Source organism: Rhyacophila brunnea, unplaced genomic scaffold, assembly GCF_057557595.1.
Source record: "Rhyacophila brunnea isolate RB1 unplaced genomic scaffold, BYU_Rbru_1.0 scaffold_17, whole genome shotgun sequence".
NCBI lineage: Eukaryota > Metazoa > Arthropoda > Insecta > Trichoptera > Rhyacophilidae > Rhyacophila > Rhyacophila brunnea.
Genome location: NW_028232827.1, coordinates 39,562,942 through 39,568,941, shown reverse-complemented (window position 1 = coordinate 39,568,941; position 6,000 = coordinate 39,562,942).

The following is a 6,000-nucleotide window of genomic DNA, read 5'->3' as shown; positions in this document are numbered from 1 at the left end:
ATCCACGCGACAATAATCAAAGGAATGTTCAAAGGTGAGGAAGTTCTCATTCCGAGAATTTCGATGATCCCAACCGATATGCCATTCATCTTGCATTCGGCATGACGATTAACAAGTTACAAAGCCAATCCTTGAGTGTTTGTGGCTTGAATCTATAAAATGAATGTTTCTCTCACGGTCAATTATTTTACGTAGCATGTTCATGTGTCGGCAAACCATCTGCTTTGTTCGTTTTCGCACCTGATAACAAAACGAAAAATGTCGTATATCACAAGGTGCTTCAATGAAGGGAATCGACCCGAGTGCAACCCATCCAGCAAATAGTTTAACAGAAAGTAGTGCAACAATGCTACGCGAATCATTTCGATTCGCGTCAATAAAGCAAATACCTTGCTGCCACGTGAATTACATTATTTTTTTTTCTTTTGACCATGTCCGATCTTAATAGGATCATATGGGCCTCCACAGAGTGGAGGTTTGTATTAACAGATTTTATTTTTACGAGAAATGGATGTCAGCCACTTGCTCAACCTATTAAGACCATACTCTGACTCATGCACAAATTGAAAAACAATATGTGAACTTGCCAAACCCAGGATTCGAACCTGGGATCCTTGACACTATAGACCGGCGCTTAATCCACGCGGTCATCGTGGGTGTACAGTGTGCACAGTTCAATGTAATTAAAATACTTTTCATTTTGATTTGATTTTTGCACATTTATTGAACTTATTCATTTTGAGTATTCATTTTAACTTAATAAAAACCTGAATTTAAGTCAGCTAATAAGTTAACACAAGATTATTGATTCTGAGGCGGTACGAAGTTCGCCGGGTCAGCTAGTATTATATAAAAATCGCATGTGGTGCTATACTACTTCATCAAAATTAACATAAAAAATATGTAGTATGATGAAAATATAATATATGTAACTACATGACAATAATTCACGTGTATCATTTTATATTACAATTATTTTTAGTGTTTCTAGAAAAATAAAAATGGTTATTTATCCAATATCGAAAGGTCGACTGCTACTTGGCTACCACAAGAGGGGGTCGTGACCAATGGTTCATAGTATGATAACGATCGATAATATAATATGAAGTCCGACAAATCAATAATTCAAGGGAATTATTTAAAAATACAGATAAATCCACGGAATACCATTTGGGAACACTACTGTAGAACATCACATTGCCCTTAACCCTGGTGATAGGTAAGGGGGCCCGTCAAACATTCATGATGTGGGGGCCATGCCCACCACAGTCGGTGGTTTCATTTCATTCATGTCATTTTTTCGGTGGAATTCAGCATAAATATTGTGGCTATAGACCAGTGGTTCTTAACCGGTGCACCGCTGGCTTGTTGCAAGTGTACCGCGAAGTAATGATAAAAGCAGAAAAATCCGCGAAATAGCGAAAACCGAAAAAGTCCTTTGTGAAATTATGAAAGCCGATGAAAGATCTAATGTGATTTCGATGTTGCCGAATCGATCGCACGCGTCTACCGTTGGCCTCACAGGTTTTCGTTTCATAAATGAAAACAAAATAGTGGGTCGATATCTATGTTGCAAAGAACTCACTGAGCGTACGACATGACAAGATGTTTTTGATTATATTTCTTCATATTTAGAACAATCTAAAATATCATGGAGGATTTTGTATGGATGGTGCTCCGTCAATGGTAGGCTCATTTAAAGGATTTGTTATCCTCGCAAAGACAAGAAACCCTAATATTATTTATTATATCTACGCACTGTTTTTTTTACACAGGGAATCTATAGTTTCGAAAACATTACCGCAGTGCTAAAACCTGTACTAGACTAATATGGTAAATTTCATCAAATCCAGACCTTTAAAAACAGGCATTTTTAAAAAAACTTTGCATTTCTATGGAAGTTAAGTACGAATGTTTGCCTTTTCACACTGACGTGAGGTGGTTATCTAGGGACAACATTTTATTCCAATTCATAGAACTTAAGAATAAATTGTTAATCTTTTTCCAAAATTAATGATGGATAACAAAGTATGGATGATTTTGTAAGACGTCTTCAGAATGATGATGATTGGTGTGCTAAAATGGCATATTTAGCAGATACTTTTAATTAAGTACTTAAATAACATTAACACAAGCATTCAAAAAAAGACGAATATTTTCTGATATCTACTGACAAATTGACAGGATTTCGAAAAAAATAGCTCTTTGGAAAAATCGAAGAATAGGGAAAAATAAAGTAGATATGTTTTCTTCACTGCACGAAAACATTGCCGTGGGAATTATTTCCGCTATAACACAACATTTCACTTTATTGAAAGAAAAGATTGCACATTATTTTCTTTCCTTAATTAATATAGAAAATTATGACTGGATACGAAATCCATTTGCTACGATTGATACATCGAGTTTTGAATTTTCGGTCCAAGAGAAGATGAAGAATTGGTCACCTTGTCAACGGATCGTACTCTTACGAAAATAAATTTTCTGAAATAACTATGGAGGAACTTTGGATTTCTGCCCAAGATGAATATCCAGGTCTATACATGAGGGCACTGAAAATCTTGCAACAGTTTTCAACATCATATTTTTGTGCTCGGTTTCTCAACAATAACTAATATAAAAACTAAAAAACGAGAAAGTCTTATAATTTTAGATGAAGAATTGAAGGCCTAATCATTCTGAAATCTGCAAAATCCGACGAGCTCAGGTATCACATTAGTTTTATTGACTTTCAAATCAAATAAATTCCATTTTGTTATGGGTAATTTTAGTTATAGTTTTTCCATATATGTATATATCTTTTCTTTAATATTTTTTTTGACTGTTGTGTAATCTGTTTAATTTGTAATAAAAGTTTTGTCCGCATATTTTTCTTTGTTTCCTGACCGTTTGATTTTGGTGCACCGCTTTTTTTCTTATGATCAAAAGTACACCGTCACTTCGAATAGGTTAAGAACCACTGCTCTAGACCAAGTGGGTAGCACAGCCGATATTATTTGAGTAATGATTTAGAATGCTAGGCGCACATGTCCAGCATGGTTGCTGTTAGTCACTTCCAATCCGCCAGTCGCTGATGAGACGCTCAACGGTTACCATCACTATGCCTCCAATTTAATAAAAGAAAAATTGTAGTCTAATAGTTTTTCAATCCTTACCGACGAAACTTGTGACATTTCGACAACGCAACAATTTTCTTTGTGTATTAGATACATATACGATGAAAATAACAACAAAATTTGTGAACAATTCATTCAATTTGTTCCTGAAACAATCACCGCAGGAGAAAGCTTATCTGACAAAATATTGGAAAGTTTCCATAATTATGGAATCGATTTGTCATATTTACATGGATAAGGTTACGACGGTGCCACACCAATGAGCGGGAAGTTTAATGGTGTTCGATCTCATATATCCGCCATATATCCACAAGTTTTATATGTTCATTGTGCATCACACAGTTTGAAATTGGCAATTGCGATGAAGCGTGTGCAAAAGCCAATAACTTTAATGTTGAAATAAAAAAGCCGCGAACTACATCGAAACAAACATTGAGGTGTAATGTTCCAGCTGATTCAGTAGAAGAGTATTTCAGAACTATCTTTGTTCCATTTATTGACGAAATATTAAATCAGCTCAGCGCTCGAAATGGAAAAGTTTACGAACCGGAGCGCTCGACAAATTTTCTGAAGATATTTACATTGTCATTAAATCGTATGTGTATTTTATAAAAATAAGTGTGTCAGATTTTCTATTCTATGGCCTATCTAGCTCAGACGGTCAACATATTTTTTCCACGAGACGGAGCGATAATTTTACAAATTTCACGAGCCGGAACGGCGCTCCGGTGCGTTCCGTTCCATTTCGAGCCCTGAATCAGCTCATTGAACGTTTCATGCGACATCGCGAAGTACTGAAGCAGTTTATAACTCTTCTACCAAACGGAAAAGATGCTCCAACAGAAAGTGCATTGCAAGAATTTCGTGAGCTGTGCGAATTTTATGACCGTGATATGCCTTCTACAAATCTTGCAATTTTAAATGCCGAATTGAAATTATGGTATAAAATGTTTGATAAATCAAATGCAGAAATGTTGTTGATGCCATATCAAAATGCGACAAAACGATATACCCCAACATCTTTTAAAATACTTCCCGTCACAACATGCGTCAGTGAAAGATCATTTTTAACATTACGCCTTTTAAAAACATACATATAGCATATAGGTATAAGGTGTAGGTACATGGTGACATACATAAGGTGACATACTATGACGTAGTCAAGATTAAGTGGACTGGCCTTTACTATACACAGAGAGAAACACATTGACTGCTGACTAGATAATTACTTTTTAATTACCACATTTAAATAACATGCCAATTATATCGAATGGCCACCTTAAACGTTACACGCTGGGTGCGTCTTTAGCGTCCAATGTATTAAAGTAATTCAAGAGCTTTGTAAAAAGAAAAGAAAACTTGATTTTGTTCTGTAAATAAAATTTTGAAATCCTAAATGTTTTTCTTTCATTTGCATGAAAACTATATTTAACCCTCCTACTTGCCCCCCCCAAAAATAAATCCTGGGTGCGCCACTGAGGGGAAGGTTTTTTAACCTACGACAATGGAATCTTAATTAACCCCGAAAATTCATCTTGAAAATTACTGCACTGTTTTCCAACCAGAAATGCAAAACAGAGGATCTCTTGAGTAAACACTGAAATGATTAAAATCCCACAGCTACAACTTTGTTAACATATTTTCAGATAGTCAAGCTCTCCAAAGCCCCACATCCATACACCTACTAGTAAAAGACATCCTAACACTATCAACACAGCTCCGAATGATAGGAACGAATCCTAGATTAGACCTTCAACTTATACACACTTCTAAGTTACGCAAAAAAATGAACACAGTAAAGTTATGGAACAGCACACCATCCACCGCAGAATCAATAACGCCAGAGCTCGAAATGGACCGGAGCGCACCGGAGCGCCGTTCCTGTTCGTGAAATTGGTAAAATTCTCGTGGAATCGTCTAAGTTAGGTAGGCCATATAACGAAAAAACCTAACACACTTATTATTATAAAATAACATAAAATTTGATAACTACTTATGTTAATATCTTCAGAAAATTTCGAGCGCTTCGGTTCGTAAACTTTTCCATTTCGAGCACTGAATAACGCGGAAATTCATTCCGAACATAATTTCTGCCACCACCCTTGCCAGGAATATTAAAACATCATAATATATATATATATATACTAACAGTCCACGAAGCATTGAGAGCTTATCTAAAAAGATTTAATTTGGCCTCCAAACACATCACAAAATAACCCAAGAATATCTAATTATGGCCTTGGTCACTATGAAGAATAAAATGGAGGAACATAACTTCATCTAAAACTGTAATCGGTGATCTTTTTCAATATCTTAATCACAGATGGTAATATATAATTATCTTTTCTTTTATAGTGTAAACCAGGGGTAGTCAAACGTTTTTTATGCCTACCGCCCACTTTTCTATCTTTGTTAGTAATAAAATTTTCTAACCGCCCACCGGTTCCACAGTAATGGTGATTTATAAAGTAGGGAAGTAACTTTACTTTATAAAATTTATAAAGCAGAGTTACAGCAAGTTAAAGCATGTAATAATAATTACTTACCAAATACTTTATGTCAAACTTTTGCTAAGTTTGGCAAAATAAATCTTTATAAAACAACTCACTTTAGTTTTTATTACTTTTTATTTATATTTTGCATACACAGAAGCATGAACTCTGATGGAATTACATTTAATTAATTAAATCATCAATGATATCCCTGAGGCTGATGCTGCGAAACTAAATACTGGATATCTGGCTCAATCTTTGTGCGGAACAAACGAAAGTCTCCTTTTTCGGAAATATTCAGGCGGTTTTAAATTTAAATTGTCACGGGTAATTTTATGAAAACATAATAATGAAAATGTTTTTAAAACTTCTACTGCCCACCATGAAAGCTG